General features: G+C 42.7%; 1 protein-coding gene across 26 annotated transcripts in view; it reads right to left on the minus strand.

Annotated features, from left to right (window-relative positions):
- The window catches only part of BCLAF3 (BCLAF1 and THRAP3 family member 3), a 78086-nt gene extending 62860 nt beyond the window's left edge, over positions 1 to 15226 (minus strand). For all 26 annotated transcript variants that reach the window (XM_078364246.1, XM_078364247.1, XM_035287852.3 and 23 more), the window contains exon 1: positions 15091 to 15226. The gene's annotated coding sequence lies outside the window, so the exon portion shown is untranslated. The remainder of the gene's footprint in view (positions 1 to 15090) is intronic.
- Positions 15227 to 23822: the final 8596 nt, after the last annotated feature.

The raw sequence follows: 23822 nt of genomic DNA on the forward strand, positions 1-23822 counted from the left end.
GAAACAGGGTCTTGCTCTGTCATCCAGGCGTGATCCTGCAGCGCCCCAATCACAGCTCACTATAGCCTTGACCTCCTGGGCGCAATCAATCCTCCTGCCTCAGTCTCCTAAATAGCTAGGACTACAGGTGCATGCCCAGCTAATTTAAAAAAACTTTTTGTAGAGATGGGTCTCAATATATTGCTAGGCTGGTCTCAAACTCTTAGGCTCAAGTGATCCTCCTGCCTCAGCCTTTCAAAGTGTAGGGATTACAGGCATGAACCACCACATCTGGCTGCCAGGAGCATTGAACACACTCTCCTGGAAACATTTTCTTCACTTAGATTCCAGAATACTATACTTTCTTGGTTTTCCTCCTACCTCTATAACAATTCCTTCTGTCTCTTTTGCCAATGTCTTCCCCTTCATCACCCTGACCCTTAAGAGTGAAGCCAGTCTTCCTCTAAATAGTGACTTTGGTCTTTGGATTGTGTCTATATTCTCATTCACTCTCATGCATTTAAATATGCTCTATAAACTAATAACCCCAAATTTATATCTCCAGCTCACACCCATCCCATGCACCCCAGTCTTGCATATCCAACAGCCCACTGGATTCTGTAAACATGTCCATTAACAAACTCCTTATCTCCCTCCAAAATTTTCTCCTCTTACAGTCTGTCCCATCTCAGTAAATGGCAGCTCCATCCTTCCAGTTTTCAACAAAGAGGAAATACAAATGTCCAATAAACACATGAAAAGATACTTGACCCCACTAAGAATCCAGGAAATGAAATTAAAATAATGAGATATTATTTCATACTCATGAGATTTGCAAAAATCTAAAAGTCTGACAGCACCCATGTGTTGATGAGAGAATGGGAAAACAATTTATTTTCTTTTTTTTTTGAGACAGAGTCTCACTCTATCACCCAGGCTATAGTGCAGTGGAGCAATCTCGGCTCACTGCAACCTCTGCCTCCCGGGTTCCAGTGATTCTCCTGACTCAGTCTCCCAAGTAGCTGGGATTACAGGCATGTGCCACCACGCCTGGCTGATTTTTATATTTTTAGTAGAGACAGGGTTTCACCATGTTGGCCAGGCTGGTCTCAAACTCCTGGCCCCGGGTGATTCACCTGCCTCAGCCTCCCAAAGTGCTGGGATTACAGGTAAGAGCCACCGCACCCAGCCAAGGAAACAGAATTTCTTATCTGAGAAAATTTTCTCCCCAAAAAACCATGAAGCAAAAGGAAACAGTAAATCTGTAGAGGCACAGCTCCTTTTCTTGTGCTCTCCCTTACTGTACTTCACAGATACTACATGTTTTACAGATTGAAGGTTTGTGGCAACCCTGCATTGAGCAAGTCTATCAGTGCCATTTGTCCAACCTCATGTGTTCACGTCTTATCTCTATGTCATGTTACATTTTGATAATTCTAAAAATATTTCCAACTTCTTCCATTTATATCTGTTATGGTGATCTGTGATCTTTGATGTTACTATTGTAATTGGGGGCACTGTGAACCATGCCCACATAAGACAGTGAATATAATCAATAAAAGTAGTGTGTGTTCTGATGGGTCATTCTTTCTCCTCTCTCCCTTTCCTCAGGCCTCCCTACTCCCTGAGACACAATAATATTGAAATTAGGTCTATTAATAATCATACAATGGCCTCTTAAGTGTTTGAATGAAAGGAAGAGTCACATATCTCATGTTAAATCAAAAGCTAGAAATGATTAAACTTAGTGAGGAAGGCTTATCCAAAGCTGGGACAGGCCAAAAGCTAGGCCTCTTGGGTCAAACAGCCAAGATGTGGAGGCAAAGAAAATGTTCTTGAAAGATATTAAAAGTGCTACTTCAATGAACTCATGAATAAGAAAGTGAAACAGCCTTATTGCTGATACGGAGAAAGTTTGAGTGGTCTGGATAGAGGCTCAAACCAGCCACAATGTTCCCTTATGCCAAAGCCCAATCCAGAGCAAGACTCAACTCCATTCAATTCTGTGAAGGCTGAGAGAGGTAAGGAAGATGCAGAAGCAAAGTTGGAAGTTAGTAGAGGTTGGTTTGTGAGGTTTAAGCAAAGAAGCCACTGCCATAACCTCAAAGGGCAAAGTGAAGCAGCAAGTGCTGACAGAGAAGCTGTAGCAAGTTACCCAGAAGATCACTGATGAAGGTGGTTACATTAAACACCAGGTTTTCAGTGTAGATGAAACAGCCTTCTGGAAGAAGACAGGATGTTCACAATTAGAGAGGTAAATGCCTGGCCTCAAAGCTTTAAAGGACAGGCTGACTCTCTTGTTAAGGGCCAATGCAGCTGTGACTTTAAAATGAAGCCAATGCTCATTGACCATTCTACAAATCCTGGGGCCCTTAAGAATTATACTAAATCTACTCTGCCTGTGCTCCATAAATGGGACAACAAAGCCTGAGTGACAGCACATCTGTTTACAGCATGGTTTACTGAAGACTTTAAGCCCTCTGCTGAGACCTATTGCTCAGAAAGAAAAAATAAAGGATTCCTTTCAAACTATTACTGTTCACTGACAATTGCGCCTGGTCACCCAAGAGCTCTGACGGAGATATACAAGGAGATTAATGCTGTTTTTGTGCCTGCTAACACAGCATTCATTCTGTAGCCCATGGATCAAGGAGTAATTTTGACTTTCAAGTCTTGTTATTTAAGAAATATGTTTTGTAAGACTATAGCTGCCATAGATAGTGACTCCTCTGATGGATCTGGGGAAAGTCAATTGAAAGCCTTCTTGAAAGGATTCACCAATCTAGATGCCATTAAGAACATTTATGATTTATGGGAGGAGGTCAAAATATCAATATTAACAGGAGTTTGGAAGAAGTTGTTTCCAACTCTCAAGGATGATTTTGAGGAGTTCAAGACTTCAGTGGAGGAAGTCAATGCAGATGCGGTAGAAACACCATGAGAGCTAGAATTGGAAGTGGAGCCTGAAGATGTGACTGAATTGTGGCAATCTCATGATCAAACTTGGATGTATGCAGAGTTGCTTCATATGGACGAGCAAAGAAAGTAGTTTCTTGATTGGAACCTCCTCCTGGTGAAGATGCTGTGAACATTGTCGAAATGATAAAAAAGGATTTCGAACATCACGTATGCTTAGTTGATAAAGCAGTGGCAGGGTTTGACAGGTTTACTTTAATTTTGAGAGTCCTACTGTGAGTAAAATGCTATCCAACAGCATCTATGCTACAGAGAAATCTCTTATTAATTTTTTTTGTATTTCATTTTTTTCAGAGATGGGGTTTCACTCTGTTGCCCAGGATGGTCTAGATCTCCTAGCCTCAAGAGATACTCCTGCCTTGAACTCCCAAAGTGCTGGGATTACAGGTGTGACCCACAGCATCCAGCCAGAGAAATATTTTGTAAAAGGAAGAGTCAATTGATGCAACAAACTTTATTGCTGTCTTATTTTAAGAAACTGCCCCAGGTTGGGCATGGTGGCTTATGCCTGTGATTCCAGCACTCTGAGAGGCCGAGGCAGGTGGATCACTTGAGGCCAGGAGTTCAAGACCAGCCTGGCCAACATGGTGAAACTCCATTTCTACTAAAAATAGAAAAATTAGCTAGGCGTGGTAGTGTACACTTGTAATCCCAGCTACTTGGAAGGCTGAGGTAGGAGAATCACTTGAACCTCCAGGAGGCGGAGGTTGCAGTAAGCCAAGATGGCACCACTGTATTCCAGCCTGGGTGACAGAGCAAGACTCCATCTCAAAAAAAAAAAAATTGCCCTAGCTACCCCAGCCTTCACCAACCAACCCCTGATCAGTGATCAGCCCTTAACACTAAGGCAAGACCCTTCATCAGCAGAAAAATGATGCCTCTCTGAAGGCTTAGAGGACCATCAGCATTTTTTTAGCAATAATGTATTTTTAAGTTAAGGCATGTACATTGTTTTAGACATAATGCTATTGCACACTTAACAAACTACAGCAAAGCAGAAACATAACTTTTATATGCACCAGGAAACAAAAAAAAAAATTGTGTGACTTGCTTTATTACAATATTCGTTTTATTGTGGTGGTCTGGAAACAAATCCACAATATCTCTGAAAATACAACAAATTAGCCAGGTGGGGTGATGCACGCCTGTAGTCCCAGCTATTCAGGAGGCTGAGGCATGAGAATCATTTGAACCCGGGAGGCGGAGGTTGCAGTGAGCGAAGATTGCACCACTGCACTCCAGCCTGGGCGACAGAGTAAGACTTCACCTCAAAAAAAAAAAAAATTGTTACACATTCTGACAGAGTTAAAAAAGGAAACTAGAAAATGGGAGAAGAAGAGAAAGCAAGAGAAAATAGTAGAAGCAGTTCCACTGCTACGTACACAATAGGTGGGTTTAAGGAATACTGGGAGGAAAAAAAGATATACCAGATATTAAGAGGTTAAATGAATCAACACAGGGTGCTGAGACAACTGGATATCCACAAGCAAAAGGCTAAAGTTTGACCCTACCTCACGACATATATAAAAATTAACTCAAAATGGATCAAAAACCTAAACGCAAGAGCTAAATCTATAAAACGTACAAGAAAACATAGAAATAATCCGCATGATCTTGGATCAGGAAATGATTTCTAAGTTAGGAAATCAAAAACAAAGCAGCATTATTTCCAATTGCTGCTACAAAAAACATCAAAACAAAACAAAAAACAAAGTAACAAAAGAAAAAATAGATAAATTGGGCATCATCAAAATAAAAAACATTTACAATGTAAAGGATTCCATCAAGAAAGTGAAAAGAGAATCCGAAGAATGGGAGAAAATTTTTTGCAAATCTGATAAGGGATTGTATCCATAATCTATAAAGAACTTTTACAACTCAATAATAAACAATTACCCACAGTTTCAAAAGAACAAAGGAGATGAATAGACATTTCTCCAAAAAAGATATACAAATGAGCTATAAGCACATAACATCACTAATCATTAGGGAAATGCAAATCAAAACCATAATGGATACCACTTCACACCAATAAGGACAGCCATAATCAAAAAGATAATAATCAAGGACGTAGAGATATCGGAACCCTGGTACATTCCTGGTAGAAATGTAAAACAGAGTACCACTTGGAAAAGTTTAGCAGTTCTCACACAAGTTAAAACACAGAGTTACTATATGACCCAACTATTCCACTCCTAGACAGATAACCAGGAGAAATGAAAACTTGTATACAAATATTCATAGGAACATTTTTCATAATAGCCAAAAGGTGGAAACAAACCAAATGTGCATGGAGATGAATGAACATAATGTAGGATTAATATAGTCATGGAATAAAACATGTATCATTTGACCATAAAAGGGAATGAAGTACTAATACATGCTATAACACAAACCGTGGAAACATTATGCTAAGCGAAAGAAGCCAGTCACAAAAGACCACTATTACACGATTCCCTTAATGTGCAACGTCCAGAATAAGCGACTCTATAGAAACAAAAAGTAGGCTACTGGTTGCTTGGGTGGAAGGAGGGGTGGTGGGATGGGAAATGATGGCTAATGGGCACAGAGTTTCTTTTTGGGGTGAAGAAAATGTTCTAAAATTACACTGTGGTGATGGTTACACAACTCTATGAATATACTAAAAAACAGTGAATTGTACACTTTAAATGGGTAAATTGTGGTATGTTAATTTGATCTCAACAAAGCTGTTACAGAAAAAAAAAATCAACTGACAGAGATTCCACACTAAATGTGAATTCAGCATTTACAAATGCAAAGAATAAAAATTCCCCAGGAAACCCTTTACAACAAAGAAACCACAGGCTGGGTGTGGTGGCTCATGCCGGTAATCTCAACACTCTTGAAGGCCGAGGCAGGCAGATAGCTTGGGCCCAGAAGTTCCAGACCAGCCTGGGCAACCCCCATCTCCAAAAAAAAGCCACACTCCCATCACAAAAACGCACCAATTCAGAGCCCACAGAAAAAGAGAGCTCTTTCTCTTTTCTACAATCAGCAGAAAAGAGAGAAGGGGAAGGAAGACCTGAAGAGACCATCATGGATTATGATCTTGGCCACAGTGGGTAGGTGTTATCTGTTACTGCCAGTTGTCCAGGAAGGAGGAGCACGAAGTAGATACAGAATTCCACAGTTGCCTATTATTATCCTACTTTGATCACATGGATGCAATTTCACTCACTCACACACACGGAGAGCGGGGGAGAGAGAGAAATAAGCAAACAAAGGAGTGAGGCCATTTTAAAAGGTGTAATCACAAAGGTAAATGATTAGAACAAAAATGCCAAACCTTCCTAAATACCCCTCCCCACATACCCTACTTTTTGTAATAAAAGAGCAAAATATCTACCCTTCATAGAGAAATGGCAAATATAACAAACACACATAATTATAAAATACTATGATGGATTTGAGGTCAAATATATCAGTCCTGACAATAAATGTAAGTGGGCTTAATACACCTATTGCAATAAAAATTTTCAATTTGACTAACAAAAGAAACCTCAATGAGTTTTACAGTACAAAAAACATATCTAAACCAAAGTGATTCTTTTCTTTTTTTTTCCTTTTTAAATTTTGAGACGGAGGCTCTCTCTGTTGCCCAGGCTGGAGTGCAGTGGCACAATCTTGGCTCACTGCAACCTCCACCACCAGGGTTCAAGCGATTCTCATGCCTCACCCTCCCAAGTAGCAGGAACTACAGGCGTGTGCCACCATGCCCAGCTAAGTTTTTTGTATTTTTAGTGGAGATGAGGGTTCACCATGTTGGCCAGGGTGATCTCGAACTCCTGACCTCAGGTGATCCGCCCACCTTGGCCTCCAAAAGTGCTGAGATTACAGGCGTGAGTCACAATACCCAGCTGCAAAGTGATCCTGAATAGTTAAAAATAAAAGGCTAGACCAAGCATGGTGGCTCACGTCTGTAACTCCAGCACTTTGAGAGGCCAAGGCAGCCGGGTGAATCACCAGAGGTCAGGAGTTCGAGACCAGCTTGGCCAACATGGTGAAACCCTGTCTCCAGTAAAAATACAAAAAATTAGCTGGGCATGGTAGTGTGCGCCTGTAGTCCCAGCGACTCAGGAGGCTGAGACAGAAGAACTGTTTGAACTCAAGAGGCAGAGGTTGCAGTGAGCCAAGATCGTACCGCTGTACTCCAGCCTGGGCAACAGAGTGGGACCCAGTCTCTAAATAAATAAATAAATGGCTGGAAAAAGTATACCAGGTAAATGGAAACCAAAAGCGAGTAGGTGGCCAGTGGGGAGTGGCTCTTGCTTGTAATCCCAGCACTTTTGGAGGCTGAGGCAGATGGATCACCTGAAGTCAAGAGGAGTTTGAGACCAGCCTGACCAACATAATTAAACCCCATATCTACTAAAAATACAAAACTTAGCCCAGTGTAATGGTGGGTGCCTGCAATCCCACCTACTCAGGAGGCTCAGGCAGGAGAAATGCTTGAAGCCTTGAAGGTGGAGGTTGCAGTTAGCCGAGATTGTGCCACTGCACTCCAGCCTGGGCGACTCCTTGGTGGGGAGAAGAGTAGGGATGGCGATCCTGGTCTCAGGGCAAAGCAGAATCCAAGCCCTAAAGCATTAACTGTGACACAAAAAGATATTTTTTAAATGCTAAAAGCCACACTTCACAATGAAGATAGAACATATAAATATATTTATTTCGGTGGCTCACACCTATAATCCCAGCACTTTAGGAGGCTGAGGCAGGTGGATTACCTGAGGTGAGGAGTTTGAGACCAGCCTGGCCAACATAGTGAAACTCCATCTCTACTAAAAATACAAAAATTAGATGGGCAGGGTGGCAAACACTTGTAATCCCTGCTACTCAGGAGGCTGAGGCAGGAGAATCGCTTGAACCCAGGAGGCAGAGGTTGCAGTGACCTGAGATAGTGCCACTGCACTCCAGCCTGGGCAACAAGAAGGAAACTCCGTTTCTATATATATATATAATATATATATATATTATATATATAATATATAAACATAACACAGCAATCACCTTCATTAGACAAAAACTACAAGAGATGTAAGGAGACACTGTAACCACACTAGTAATAGGAGACTTCAGTACACCATTCTTTGTACAAGACATATTAGGTAAACCAAATATAAGGAGATTTACAATCTAAACAGCATACTCAATAGAGTAATTCTTAGGGATGTTTATAAAACTCTACACTCTGATACTAGTGAATACAGTTTCTTCTCAACTGCTCACACCACATTCACCAAAATAATCATATATGAGGTCATAAAGAAAAAATATTTCTACTTCAATAAAGTATAAATATTACACACAATAGGTGTGATTATAATGAAATAAAACTAGAATTTACTAACAAAAATTTTAAAAACAGAAAGAACTTTAATAGCCTCCTATTAAGCAACTCCTGGGTATTCTAGAACTAAAATTACGCATTTTTAAAGAAATAGTGACACTAAAACACTACATTATCAGATTCTTTTTTATTTTTATTTTTTAAGGCTAGTTAAGTGAACCAGCGGGAGTGAAGAAGGAACAAAGACATCTGGAACTGGTTGTCATCAATTAGTTGTAAATACCACTGCACTCGAACCAGCCTACACATCTAATTCTATAGCATGTATTTAAAGCAGTAATCAGAGGAAAATTCATTACCCTAAACACAATTATCAGTAAAAATGAAAGAATAAAAACAAATAAATTTGATGACAAGGTCACAAAGACTTAAAAATAGTATGGACACAGTAGGCTCACACCTGTAATCCCAATGCTTTGGAAGGCTAAGGTGGGAAGATCACTTGAGGCCAGGAGTTTGAGACTAGCCTGGGAAACACAACAAGACCCTGTCTCTACAAAAAAATAATTAAAAAATAATTAGCTAGGTGTAGTGGCACACACCTGTAGTCCTAGCCTCTTGGGAGGCTAAGGCAGGGGGACTGCTAAAGCCCAGGAATTCAAGGCTACAGTGAGCTATGATTGAGCACTGCACCCCAGCCTGAGTGACAGGGTGGGACCCTGCCTCAGAAAAAAAAGAAAAAAGAAAAAACTTTAAAAATAACAAAATAAACCAAAAGAAAGGACATGGAAGGAAATAATAAAGATGAAAGTAGGCCAGGCACAGTGGCTCATGCCTGTAATCCCAGCACTCTGGGAGACAGAGGCAGGAGGATTGTTTGAGGCCAGGAGTTCAAGACCAGCCTGGGCAACACAGGAAGACCTTGTCTCTACAAAAAATAATGAACAAAATTAGCCAAGTGTGGTGGCGCACCACTGTAGTCCCAGCTACTTGGGAGGCTGAGGTGGGAGGATTGCTTGAGCCCAGGGAGGCTGCAGTAAGCTGAGACAGTGCTACTACACTCAAGCCTGAGTAACAGAGTGAGACCCTGTCTCAGGAAAAAAACAAAACAAAAAAGATGAAAGTAGAAGAAAAGAATGAAAAAAAAAACCAGAAAAACAGATCTAATCAATAATTCAAAATTCTGCAGTTTTTGAAAAAAAATAAACTACTAGATAAGGGGAGAAAAAGCACAAAAACACAAAATGAGAAATGGCATGGAGGAAATAAGATGAACAATTTTTAAAATAATGAAGGGTATTTTTGTAGAACTCTACCAAATAAATTTGAAAACCCAGATGAAAGGGATAATTTGCTAGAAAAGCACAGATCACCAAAATTTTCTCCATTAGAGTTAGAAAGCTTAAATAGACCAATTTCCACAGAAAAAAATATTTAGAAAGTTATAAAGGAAATATCACATGAAAAAGCGTCAGGCCCAGATGGTTTCATAGGGAATTCTACCAAATCTTCAAACATGAGATAGCCTCAATGCTCTATAAATTATTCCAGAGACACTATAGCACAAGAAGGATCAAGCCTGCAGGAAAATCAGTCTTTGGAGGAAGATGAACAAGTAAAGGAGAAAGTGAGAAGGAACTTCCTGGGAGGAAGAAGGGAACCTTGGAACATAGAATCTCAGAAACGAAAAAAGGATATTTCAAGAAGGGAGACTTTCATGGTAAATACTGCAGAGAGATCAAATAAAAGGAATGAAAAGTGTTAACACATGCTTTGAAGACTAAGTAGAAGGTCAGGAAACTGAGAGAGCCAATTACTAACAACTCTTTCAAACAGCCCACCTAGGAAGGGAAGGAGAGGAAACTAGCAGGGTGATTAGAGGACTAGGAATGAGGTTTCAAAATGGGAGAAACTTGAGTCAGTTTTTTCTTTCTTTTTTTTTTTTTGAGTCCAGGTCCCACTCCATCACCCAGGCTGGGGTGCAATAGTACAATCATAGCTTACTGCAGCCTTAAACTCCTGGGCTCAAGTGATCCTTGCACCTCACCCTTTCAGTAGCTGTGACTACAGGTGCATGCCCCAAACCCAGCTAATTTATTTTTATTTTTGTAGAGACAGGATCTTGCTATGTTGCCAGGGCTGGTCTCAAACTCCTGGCCTCAAGTGATCCTCCCAGTTCAGCTTCCCAAAGTGCTGGGATTTTAAGTATGAACCACCATGCTCAGCCAGTATATTTATTCTTTTTGTTGTTGTTCTTGTTGTTCTAATGAGCCAGGTTCTCACAAAATCTGATATTTATTCTTAATAAGGGCATGGTGGCTCACCCCTGTAATCCCAGCACTTTGGGAGGCCGAGGTGGGTGGATCACAAGGTCAAGAAATTGAGACCATCCTGGCCAACATGGTGAAACCCCATCTCTACTAAAAATACAAAAATTAGCTGGGTGTGGTGGCGTGCACCTGTAGTCCCAGCTACTTGGGAAGCTGAGGCAGGAAAATCGCTTGAACCCGGGAGGCAGAGGTTGCAGTGAGCCGAGACTGCGCCACTGCACTCCAGCATGGGTGTCAGAGAGACTCTGTCTCAAAAAAAATAATAAATAGGTCGGGCACAGTGGGTCACACCTGTAATCCTAGCACTTTGGGAGGCCGAGGTGGGTGGATCACGATGTTAACAGATCGAGACCATCCTGGCTAACGTGGTAAAACCCCATCTCTACTAAAATACAAAAAACTAGCCAGGCATAGTGGTGCACGCCTGTAGTCCCAGCAACTCAGGAGGCTGAGGCAGGGAAATTGCTTGAACCCGGGAGGTGGAGGTTGCAATGAGCCGAGATTGAGCCACTGCACTCCAACCTGGCAACAGAGCAAGACTCCATCTCAATAATAATAATAATAATAAATAAGGAGAGACTATTTGCCTGGCATTAGGGATCTAAACTAGAATGACAGTCATAGCAGAGATTAGTTCAATGTTTCCTTTGATTCCTTAATATTAACTCCAAATAATGTAGTCAATTTTTCCCAATATTCCATATTTACATATTACCTTCTTCATTGGTCCAAATTGAATTTTTTTTTTTTTGAGACAGAGGCTCGCTCTGTCACCCAGGATGGAATGCAGTGGCATGATCTTGACTCACTGCAACCTCTGCCTCTAGGGTTCAAGCAATTCTCATGCCTCAGCCTCCTGAGTAGCTGGAACTACAGGTATGCACCACCACGCCTGGCTACTTTTTGTATTTTTAGCAGGAATGGGGTTTCACCACGTTGGCCAGTTGGTCTCAAACTCCTGACCTCAGATGATCCACTCGCCCTGGTCTCCCCGGCCCCCAAACTGAATTTTTATCAATGGTCACATTCTACGTTAATTTATCAAACATTACTAAGTACCAGTGACTGCTAGGGGCTAGGAATACAAAGTTAAAAGAGACCTAGTTTCCTTCCTGGAGAAGCTAAATCTCTAGTGGGTAACTGACATGAGTGCCAGTACTTCCGGGTTCACTCAGTGTTGTACATGTACTGTGTCATGTAATCCTCACAACAAACACTCGAGGAAGCTGGAATTATCCCCATTTCATAAGTGAACAAAACCAGCCTCAAAAAAGTTAACTGATCTGCCCCAGGTAAGGGACCTGAAATTAGAACCCAGGTTCTTAGGCTATAATACTAATACTTTCTCATCTTGCAACTCCTACCTTCAGAAAGATGACCCTGTGGAGACTACCTGGTCACTTGCTCAGATGCTTGGTCAGCAGAACTGGGCTTTAGCATACTTGAGAATAGTTGACATCAGGCATCACATCTAAAATTGCCGTCTAAATTTAAAAACCAGCTTTTATGCCCTCTGCTGCCTGGATAATGTAGCCTGCAGGGCACAAAGACCATGTTTTATTTATCATGAGCCCAAGTACTATGTTTTATTTAGTGTTATACTTGTCCCCCTCCGCTTTATATAGTGCTTTTAAATACTTGCTCCTTCAGCATTTGTGCAGATTCATTCACTCACCTAATTTCATAACCCTGATAAGTTTTGAATGTAATCTAGGGCAGCAGTAAAAAAAACTTCAAATTTAAACAGTGAAAGAGTATGGGGGCAAAGGGTTTCACAGAATAGCTTTTTGAATTAAGGTATTTACTTTAAAAAAAATGTATGAACCTCAAGATACTTCTGTGCTGTGAAATTTTTACCAGATGGTAATAACATGGCTGGGTGTAGTGGCTCATGCCTGTAATCCCAGCACTTTGCACGGCAAGGCAGAAGAATCACTTTAGCTCAGGAGTTTGAGACCAGCTTGGGCGACATAGTGAGACAGTCTCTATTTTAGAATAAAAAATTAAAAATAATTTTAAAAAATACCAACAAGACAAAGCGTGTCTAAATGTACTTTCCAGAAATGTCTCATTGGATCCTTAAAACTATCCTTAAGAAAGGTAAGGCAAATGTATTATAACCCCTAGTGCACTGCTGAGGAAAGAGTACCTTAGAAAAGTTAAGTGACTTGTTCAGGATAATCAGTTATACTGGATTTCAAGGGCATCCTAACTTTAAATCTCTTGTTTGCTCCATTACGCCTTTGCCTCACCTGGATAACCTTTCTTTACCAAAACAGTAAAGGTGCAATAAAACATGAGAAGCTGAAGTGCTATCAACAAATAGGAAAAAAGTGATGACTACAGAGGGGTACTTGTTCTTGGTTGGGGAGTACAAGTATAGCTCAAAAGTGTTCCTACAGAAATCCCTTTAAATGTTGCCTATTGCGAGAGTGTGGGTAAGGACACTCACAGATTGTTGGTAGGAGTGCAAAACAGCACATCCTTTCCAAAGGGAAATTGAGCAATTTACGTTTAAAAAAAAAACCCTTATGTGCATACTCTGCCCAACAATTCTATCATCTAGGAATGTACACTAAGAAAGCGCGGTGGCTCACGCCTGTAATCCCAGCACTTTGGGAGGCCGAGGCGGGTGGATCACGAGGTCAAGAGATCGAGACCATCCTGGTCAACAAGGTGAAACCCCGTCTCTACTAAAAATACAAAAATTAGCTGGGCATGGTGGTGCGCGCCTGTAGTCCCAGCTACTCGGGAGGCTGAGGCAGGAGAATTGCTTGAACCCAGAAGGTGGAGGTTGTGGTGAGCCGAGATCGTGCCATTGCACTCCAGTCTGGGTAACAACAGCGAAACTATGTCTCAAAAAAAAAAAAAAAAAAGAAAGTAATCATGGGCCAGGCACGGTGGCTCACACCAGTAATCCCAGTACTTTGGGAGGCCAGGGCGGGCGGACGGCCAGACGTCAGGAGTCCGAGACCAGCCTGGCCAACATGGTGAAGCCCCATCTCTACTAAAAATACAAAAATTAGCCGGGCATGGTGGTGCAAGGCTGTAGTCCCAGCTAGTCGGGAGGCTGAGACAGGAGAATTGCTTGAATCCAGGAGATGGAGGTTGCAGTGAGCTGAGACAGCACTACTGCACTACAGCCTGTGCGACAGAGTGAGACTCAAAAGTAATCACGGATATGCAGACTTTACATTTGCCCAACAATGTATTTAAATAGGGAAGAACTGAGAATAACCAATGAAATAAATTATAATATTATAGCCATGCTATCTAGTAAAAAAAATGATTAAAAAAGAGAATTTACTTTAGAAAAACTCACATATTAAGCTCTGCATAGAAAAAGACAATGGTTACTTGGAATGGTGAAACAATGTACCTTCATTGTGATTTCTATCTTAGAAATGTGTATAAATGGCTTACTAAATGTTTCTATATATAAAAATGTTTCTAATAAGACGTTTTAAAGATTTCTTGGGAGTGACTGAAACAGCTGTGATTTCAAAAGAAAATTTTAGTAGCCATTTAAAAAACCATTAAAAATAAAACATTACTATACCATTACCATTAAAATACCATTGAAAAATAAAGCCCTCGTTATGACTCCACAGCAAAACCTTTTCTTTTCAAATTCTGGTCTGTCGATTGGACCTGTTCACATTCAGAAAAAATGCTAAAAAGGCTGCCTGGCCAGGAGCCTAAAGAGGCCTTCCTGATTTCTACCTGCAGTTTGTAATTTGTTCCCGGAGAAAAAAAGCAATCACCTAAGCAGCAGTTCGAAAAGCACCTGGGTAGGAAAATATTTACGGGGTAAGTTTCTCTCCCATTTCTCTCCCTCGAGACCTACCAACAGGACGGTCCTGACAGCGACTGGCCCAGTTTCCCAATACAACCTAGAGAAGCACAGGGGATGTGCCAATTTTTAGTAGACGTTTCTAAAAACGCAAGTTTTACTTTACAATGCAGGATAAAGAGCAGCCTTCACTGCTCATTCTAGATGTTAGCAGAGGAAGATGCCGCTGAGCGGTAGGAGCTCCTCACCAGGACAAAGCGGGGTGCGGGGGGTCCTCGGCTCAGACCCCGCAGGCAACGCCTCCAGGGCCGCCTCGAGAACAAGGGCACTGTCCCCGGACACCGCCTCCCCGGCCCCCGCCCTCTTGACAGACGCAGGGAACCGCGGGGACCGCAACCTGCCCAAAGACGGCGGAGGATCAGGGTCGCGGCAGCAGGTGCCCAGGTCGCCGCCCCTGTCGAGGGACCTCAGGGCGCCGGGCAGCTGTCCCCTGGGAACCCGAGCAGGGTCGCCGCGCCCGAGGGATAGCGCTGACCAAGGGACCTACGGGGCGCAGAGGAGCTGTCCCCAGGGAACCCGAGTTGGACCGCCGCATCCTCCCCGCTGCCCCAACCTCCACCCCGAGAACCGCCCCTCCCGGGTGGCGGACACGCCCTCCCTGCGGGCCCAGGCCTCTTCGCCCCGCCCCCCACCCAGCCGCTCACCCGGCCGGGAAGTCCCCTCCGCCGTCACCGCCGCCGCCGCCGCCGCCAGCCCCTCGGGCCTCGCCCCTCACTCTGCCGCCGCCTCCCACAGCAGCGGCAACCCAGCCGCCTCTGCCGGGCCGTGGGACCCGGAACCACTTCCTTCCGGAACCGCCTCGCCCCGCCCCCGCCCTGGCCCTTCCCACTATTCGCGGCCTCGCGCTGAGCCGGTTCTGCCGCGAACCCCGATCCTCCACTCTCTCGGCTAGGGTGCCCCGCCCGGGCTGCTAGGGCCAGAGCGCTGCGCCCCCTGCCGGCTGTTCCCACCACGGCCGCTCTGACCAGGGCGCCTGCGCCCTCTGCCACCCGCCTGCCGTGTCCGGCTAAGGCGCCTGCGTCCTCTGCCGCCCTCCTGCCGGGAAGAAGGAGACCTAATGAGCGTTCCAGGTGCAGGGATCATGGGGGTTAAGGCCCAGGGATTGGAGTTCACCGCTCAGTCACGGGCAGAACTTGGTCCCGTGGGCCTTCCAGCTTTGTGCAAATCTCTAACCATTCGCCTACCGTCTAACCATTTCCCACGGCCTCAAATTAAGCATATTCCGAGAAGACAAAGCCTCCCCTCTGGATTTCGCAAATGGTTGCATGGTACCAACATCTATCCATCATCCAATTCAAACTCATCTCTGTCTACTCGCTTGGTTTCTGTCCTCCCGCATTCCATGCACCAGCCCCAAAGGTAGTGTGTCTTCTTCACTCTTGAAGCTTTCCGCTTGACACTGATATTCTCTCTTCCCCTTGTGAAATAGCTCTTTCAGGCTGTATGCCATCTGGTAGTAACACCTTTTGGCCTCCTGTATCACTGTCACCTACTGACTGCCTGGCATTAGTTTTCCTCTCCATCTGATTTACTGCCATCCTCCCAATGAATCAAAAATCCACAACTCAGCCTCGTTTCCTTCAGTTCCTTAATCCGGATAACCTTTATTTCTACTTTGTTCACCTGTAGTATAGAAAATCTAGACATTCATCATTTGATACTGCTCCATCTCTAAAGTCCTTATTTTTATCCGCCCCCCGAGACGGAGTTTCGCTCTTGTTACCCAGGCTGGAGTGCAATGGCACTATCTCGGCTCACTGCAACCTCCGCCTCCCAGGTTCAAGCGATTCTCCTGCCTCAGCCTCCTGAGTAGCTGGGATTACAGGAGCTGCACCACCACACCTGGCCAATTTCTGTATTTTTAGTAGAGACAGGGTTTCACCATGTTGGCCAGGGTGGTCTCAATCTTCTGACCTCATGATCTGCCTGCCTTGGCCTCCCAAAGTGCTGGGATTACAGGCATGAGTCACCCCACCCAGCCTTATTAATTAATTTATTTATTTAGAGACAGTATCTCTGTCATCCAGGTTGGAGTGCAGTGGTTCAATCTCAGCTCACTGTAAGCTCTACCTCCCGGGTTCAAGTGATTCTCCTGCCAAAGCCTCTTAAGTAGCTGGGATTACAGGCAGCACCACCATGCCCAGTTAATTTTTTGTGTGTATTTTTAGTAGAGACAAGTTTTCCCCATGTTGGCCAGGCTGGTCTCGAACTCCTGACATCAGGTGATCCTCCTGCCTCGGCCTCCCAGAGTGCTGAGATTACAGGCATGAGCCACCACACATGGTCTTTATTTATTTAGAGACGGAGTCTGGCCCTTGTAGTCCAGGCTGGAGTGCAGTGGCACCATCTCAGCTCAGTGCAACCTCTGCCTCCAGGGTTCAAGCGATTCTCCTGCATCTGCCTCCCAAGTAGCTGGGATTACAGGTGTGTGACACCACACCAGACGAGTTTTTGTATTTTTAGTAGAGATGGGGTTTCACCACGTTGGCCAGGCTGATCTCGAACTCCTGACCTCAAGTGATCTGCCTGTCTCGACCTCCCAAAGTGCTAGGATGCTGAGCCTTCAACTACTCTTGTTGTAAGCAGAGCCTCCTGCCTTGCCCTTTGACTTGGCCTAACATTAAACTACCACTTAAAAACTCCAGTCTACATTTTCCATTCCTACATTTCCAAACACTGCTTGGGTGAGGAGAAAGCCACACAACTATAAACGAATGATGTCACTACAAATTTATGGATGCTCCCCACAGTGAAGAGCCTGGCACCTCTTAATAATCACTTTGTGTGACCCTTTTGTGTGATCTCTCTTTTTGCCAATAATTGCTGTCACAAACCCTTACCACTCTTTTTAAGCCTTATATCAAGGATGATTTTCCTTTCTTCATACATGACTTTGCTTCCCATTTGGCAGAGAAAATTCTTTCGAACAGCGTAGAGACTTTTTCATTATCTATTATCTAGCCTCTCTTCCCCTTGTACACAATTCTCTGGCCATACTGAAGTTTATGCAATTTAAGAATAAATAGGCCGGGCATAGTGGCTCACGCCTGTAATCCTAGCACTTTGGGAGGCTGAGTCGGGCGGATCACGAGGTCAGAAGATTGAGACCGTCCTGGCCAACATGGTGAAACCCATCTCTACTAAAATACAAAAAATTAGCCGGGCATGGTGGACCACATCTGTAGTCCCAGCTACTCGGGAGGCTTAGGCTTGAACCAGGAGGTAGAGGTAGCAGTGAGCTGAGATGGCACCACTGTACTCCAGCCTGGCCACAGAGCAAGACTCTGTCTCAAAAAAAAAAAGAATAAATAATGCTTTTTCTTTCTGGTTAAGAGATGTGAGTCCTTTTTAACCTGCCTATATATGGCTTCAATTCAGAAACGTTTTCTTCTAGTCTGTCTTCAAGAACTGTTTCTGCTCCATTTGCTAGACTCTCCCTTTTTGGAAGAACAGTTAGCTGTATTCTCTGTTTCGTTATCTCTCTTTTTTTTTTTTTTTGAGACAGAGTCTCTCTCTTGTTACCCAGGCTGGAGTGCAGTGGCACGATCTCAGCTCACTGCAACCTCTGCCTCCTGGGCTGAAGCAATTCTCCTGCCTCAGCTGCCTGAGTAGCTGAGATTACAGGTGCCTGCCACCACGCCCAGCTAAGTTTTGTGTTTTTAGTGGAGACGGGGGTTTCACCGTGTTGGCCAGGCTGGTCTTGAACTGGTGACCTCAAGTGATCCACCTGCCTCAGCCTCCCAAAGTGCTGGGATTACAGGTGTGAGCCACCACACCCGGCCTATTTTATCATTTTTGTCTTTCATCCATTTCCAGCATTTCCAGTAGACTCAAGTTTGCTTTACTGATACTGATATGGCTTCCTAAAGCATTATTTCTATTTTGCCTCAAACTGTATTATTGAGAGTTTTGTTTCTTTATGTTTTCTCTCATTACTCTAGTAATCTCCATCTCACCCTTTCATTTCCTTATGAATTTCTGTTTTGTATAGAAAGCCTATCACATTTCAAAAGGATGCTGAACTGGTTGTGGAATTTCTTTTAGATTCTGCAGTCAATCCTTTTCAGAAGTATGCTTCTTTGGGCCAGGTGCGGAAGCTCACGCTGTAATCCCAGCACTTTGGGAAGTCAAGGCTGGCGGATCACTTGAAGTCAGGAGTTCAAGACCAGCCTGGCCAACATGGGGAAAACTCATCTCTACTAAAAACACAAAAATTAGCCGGGCATGATGGTGCACACCTGTAGTCCCAGTTACTCAGGAGGCTGAGGCAGGAGAATCACTTGAAACCGGGAGGTGGAGGTTGCAGTCAGCCAAGCTTGCACCACTGCACTCCAGTCTGGGTAACAGAGCAATGCTCCGTCTCAAAAAAAAGAAAGAAAGAAAGAAATAGGCTCTCTCATTACATATATATGTGTATATATATATGTACACACACACATACATATATACACACACATAGACATACATATTCATATATGCACACATATATGTACGTATGTATATCTGTGTATGTATATATATGTGTGTGTATATATACATAGACATATATATGCACACAGATGTATGTGTATATCTGTGTATGTATATATGTATGTGTATATATCTGTGTATGTGTATATATGTGTGTGTATATATCTGTGTATGTATATATATGGTATGTATATATGTGTATGTGTATATATGTGTGTGTATATATCTGTGTATGAATATATATGTGTGTATATATCTGTGTATGTATGTGTGTGTATATATCTGTGTGTGTATATATCTGTGTATGTATATGTGTGTGTATATATCTGTGTATGTATATATGTGTGTATATATCTGTGTATGTATGTATATATGTGTGTGTATATGTATCTGTGTATGTATATATATGTGTGTATATATCTGTGTGTGTATATATCTGTGTATGTATATATTTGTGTGTATATATCTGTGTATGTGTATATATGTGTGTATATCTGTGTATGTATATATGTATATCTGTGTATGTATATATGTATATATGTGTGTGTCTATATCTGAGTATGCATATATGTGTGTGTATGTATATATCTGTGTGTGTATATATCTGTGTATGTATATGTGTGTGTATATATCTGTGTATGTATATGTGTGTGTATATATCTGTGTATGTATGTATATATGTGTGTGTATATATATCTGTGTATGTATATATATGTGTGTATATATCTGTGTATGTATATATTTGTGTGTATATATCTGTGTATGTGTATATATGTGTGTATATCTATCTGTGTATGTATATATGTATATCTGTGTATGTATATATGTATATATGTGTGTGTCTATATCTGAGTATGCATATATGTGTGTGTATGTATATATCTGTGTGTGTATATATGTGTGTGTATCTGTGTATGTATATATCTGTGTATATATCTGTGTATGTATATATGTGTGTATATATCTGTATGTATATATTTGTGTGTATATATCTGTGTATGTGTATATATGTGTGTATATCTATGTATATATGTATATCTGTGTATGTATATATGTATATATGTGTGTGTCTATATCTGAGTATACATATATATGTGTGTGTCTATATCTGAGTATGCATATATATGTGTGTGTATATATGTGTGTGTATATCTGTGTGTATATATCTGTGTATGTATATATGTGTCTATATATCTGTGTCTGTATATATATCTGTGTATGTTTATATATGTGTGTATATATCTGTATGTATATATTTGTGTGTATATACCTATATGTGTATATATGTGTGTGTATATCTGTGTATGTATATATGTATATATGTGTGTGTCTGTATCTGAGTATGCATATATATGTGTGTGTATGTATATATCTGTGTGTGTGTATATATGTGTGTGTGTGTGTGTGTGTGTGTGTGTGTATATATACCTTTTGACTCCTCTTTGAAAAAGGTGGTCTTTTTCCAGACTCACCATTGTCAACAGGCAGCATGATTAGATGGTTCTTGACCCTATTTGCTGTCTACTCGTGTGGAAAGAGAGGTTAAACAGTTTGCACATGGTCCTTGGTGTCTATATGAATAGCATACATGCACATGTATGCAGAGCGAGCCTAAGAGAAATGGAATATCACCTGCCTTGCCTTGCCTTGCCTTTGGGTTTCATGTGAAGCCAAATCTGCTGCAGAATGCCAACTCTGCTTCAAACAAGGAGTCTGTGTTGGTAAGAATAAGAACATTGGTGAGAATAAGCTACAGTAACAATCCCCAAGCCTCCGGGGCTTAGAACAGCAAATGTTTCTTTCTCACTTACATTTCACATCCACTGTGAGGCAACTTCGGCTCTTCTGTGTGGGGTCCAGACTGAAGGAACAGACCCTACCAGAGACCTTACCACCATCCTGTCAGGAGAAAACCAGCAAGGGTGGGACCACACACTACATAGTGACACTCCTGCTTCAAGCTACCAAATCAGAAACTGTAGGGACAGGTGCGGTGGCTCATGTCTGTAATCCAAGCACTTCAGGAGGCCAAGGTGGGCGGATCTTCTGAGGTCAAGAGTTCAAGACCAGCCTAGCCAACATGGGGAAACCCTGTATCTACTAAAAATGAAAAAATTAGCTGGGTGTGGTGACAGGCACCTGTAATTCCAGCTACTCGGGAGGCTGAGGCAGGAGAATTGCTTGAACCCAGAAGGCAGGGGTTGCAGTGAGCTGAGATCACACCACTGCACTCCAGCCTGAGCAATAGAGCAAGACTCCATCTCAAAAAAAAAAAAAAAGAAAAGAAAAGAATAGAAAAGAAAGAAAGAAACCCTCCCTAGGAGTGGGACCCAGCAAACTTCATTTCAGCAAGTTTTCAGGTGACTCTGATGCACCTTCAAATCTGAGAGCCATTTGCTGTATCTCTTGTACTCCCTGCAAACCAGAGCGTGGACACAGAGGCTTGCTGTAATTCAGGGTAGTTTTAAAATCCTTAAACCTGAGAACACTGTAAACATTTTTTAAAGGAGCAATTCGGGCTGCAATGCAGACTTAGACAAAGTGACTACTGCCATCATCATTTTTTGGAGAGCCTCAGCTTCTGGGGAGACCTATCAACCGCCCTTGGCACGTTCTCCTGCCGCTTTCATTTTTAAATGCTGATGTGAGAAAAAGAAAATTGTGAAGTAAAAGGACAAATAGCTTTCTCAACCCTTGAAAACACTGTTGTCCAGATGGACTCTAGTTTGTATAGTGGGACTTCAGCATCTCCATTAGTGCTTAGAACCCAGGACTGGCAGAAGCAGGTGCATTTTCCCTTGCCTTAACGATGTGACTTTGGTTGTGTGGCTTAACGCTGTTAATGAAATTTAATATCTAATGCGTAGCTGGCCCTGTTCCGTCCCCCTTGTCTTCCATCCCATGATATAGACATTTTTTTTGTGAACGCTGTCCTTTCTTTACCTTTGCTTTTTAAATGGCTTTGTCAACAGCAGAGTGCAGACAGAAATGATTTATATTGTTTGGATGGAAATGTTTTTAGACAGGCTTATGCTGCAGGTTTCTTTTTGCTCATTCTAGTCACTGCCTGCATGTGTTTTCCTGCTGAGATGGAGGACAAATTCCTAAACAAAATTTGGTAGTTGCTACCAGTCAGTCCTCTGGTCCCGTAAATTATTTCTGATGAACTCTTTTGTAATGTAATATGTGTAGAGTATTGGCCCTGGTTCTGAAAGACATATAATATTTGTGGTTTTAAAACAATGTCTGACAACTCAGCAATTATTTGAAAAACATTTTGAGACAGGCTACCTGCAAAAAGGAGGAGTTTGAGACCAGCCTGCAAAACATGGCTGAATGCCATCTCTACAAAAAATACAAAATTTAGCCAGATGTGGTGGAGGAACCCATTGTCCCAGCTACTTGGGAGGCTGAGATGGGAGAATCACCTGAGCCCGGGAGGCAGAACTTGTAGTTATCTGAGATTGTGCCAGTGCACTCCAGCCTGGGGGACAGAGTGAGACCCTATCTCAAAGAAATAAACAAATAAAAGCAACCTGGCCAACATGGTGAAAACCCCCCTGTACTAAAAAAATTGGCCTGGCATGGTGGCAGGTTGTCTGTAATCCCAGCTACTCCAGAGGCTGAGGCAGGAGAGTCACTTGAACCCAGGAGGTGGAGGTTACAGTGAGCCAAGATTGTGCCACTGCACTCCAGTCTGGGTGACAGAGCAAGACTACATCTCAAAGCCCAGGTGCAGTGGCTCACACCTGTAATCCCAGCACTTTGGGAAGCTGAGGCGGGCAGATCACCTGAGGTCAAGAGTTCAAGAGCAGCCTGACCAACATGGAGAAACCCTGTCTCTACTAAAAATACAAAAAAATTAGCTGGGCATGGTGGCAGATGCCTGTAACCACAGCTACTCGGGAGGCTGAGGAGAATCACTTGAACCCAGGAGGTGGAGGTTGCTGTGACCTGAGATTTCGCCATTGCACTCCAGCCTGGGTGTCGAGAGAGAGAGAGAGAGAGAGAGAGAGAGAGAGAGAGAGAGAGACTGCATCTCAAAAAAAAAAAAAAAGAAAGAAAAGAAAAAGGAAAAGAAACAAATAATGTCCAGTACCTTCCACTGCTAGAAACTCTAGCCCCAAATCCCTTTCCACCATAAATGGTCTCCTTTGTGCCCACACACAACCCCCAAACCGATTCAAAAGTCATTCGTCTCTCAAAAACTTCATTTGCCTGACAAATTTACTTAGTTCAGTCCCATATTTATTAGGTACCCCCCGGTCTCGTCTTAACTTTTCACTCCAATTCCCACTCTCCCTTGGACTGGTAGGGAAATAGAACATAATGGACCCTGTGGTAGATTTTACAATCACAGAATCAAAGCCTTTACCACCCTTCCCTCCCCAGGCCCCTTATTAGAACAGAAAAATGACACAAGTGACTCACATGATACCCCTACTGAACAGCTGTGGTCTAAGTGAATCATGGTGTGGCAGAGACAACTAACCAGCCACCAAAATATGTGTATTCTCTCCTCTACAGAATAGCAATATCTCCAGTAAGAAGCAAACTAGCCAGGGAATATACTTCCCAGAATCCCTTGCATCCAAGTAGGGCCACATGACTAGTTGTACTGATAGAATGTGAGAGGAAGTAAGTAGTACGAGTCCCAGGTGGTTAGGAAGACATGTGTCTTTTCCATCCTCTCTCCCTATTCTGTCAGATTGATGCAGAAAAACATGACACAATTGGAAGATGAGGGAGCTACAAGATGGAGAGAGCCTGGTCTTTGACTTAGGACTCAGAGGAGCATCGTAATCAGGCACCTCTGTGTGGGACTTCACATAAGGAAGAAAAATAACTTGTATTTGAGCCATTCTGCATTTTGGGTGTGCTGTTGTTACAGAAGTTAGCATTACCT

The sequence above is a fragment of the Callithrix jacchus genome, chromosome X (assembly GCF_049354715.1).
Source record: "Callithrix jacchus isolate 240 chromosome X, calJac240_pri, whole genome shotgun sequence".
Classification (NCBI taxonomy): Eukaryota; Metazoa; Chordata; class Mammalia; order Primates; family Cebidae; genus Callithrix; species Callithrix jacchus.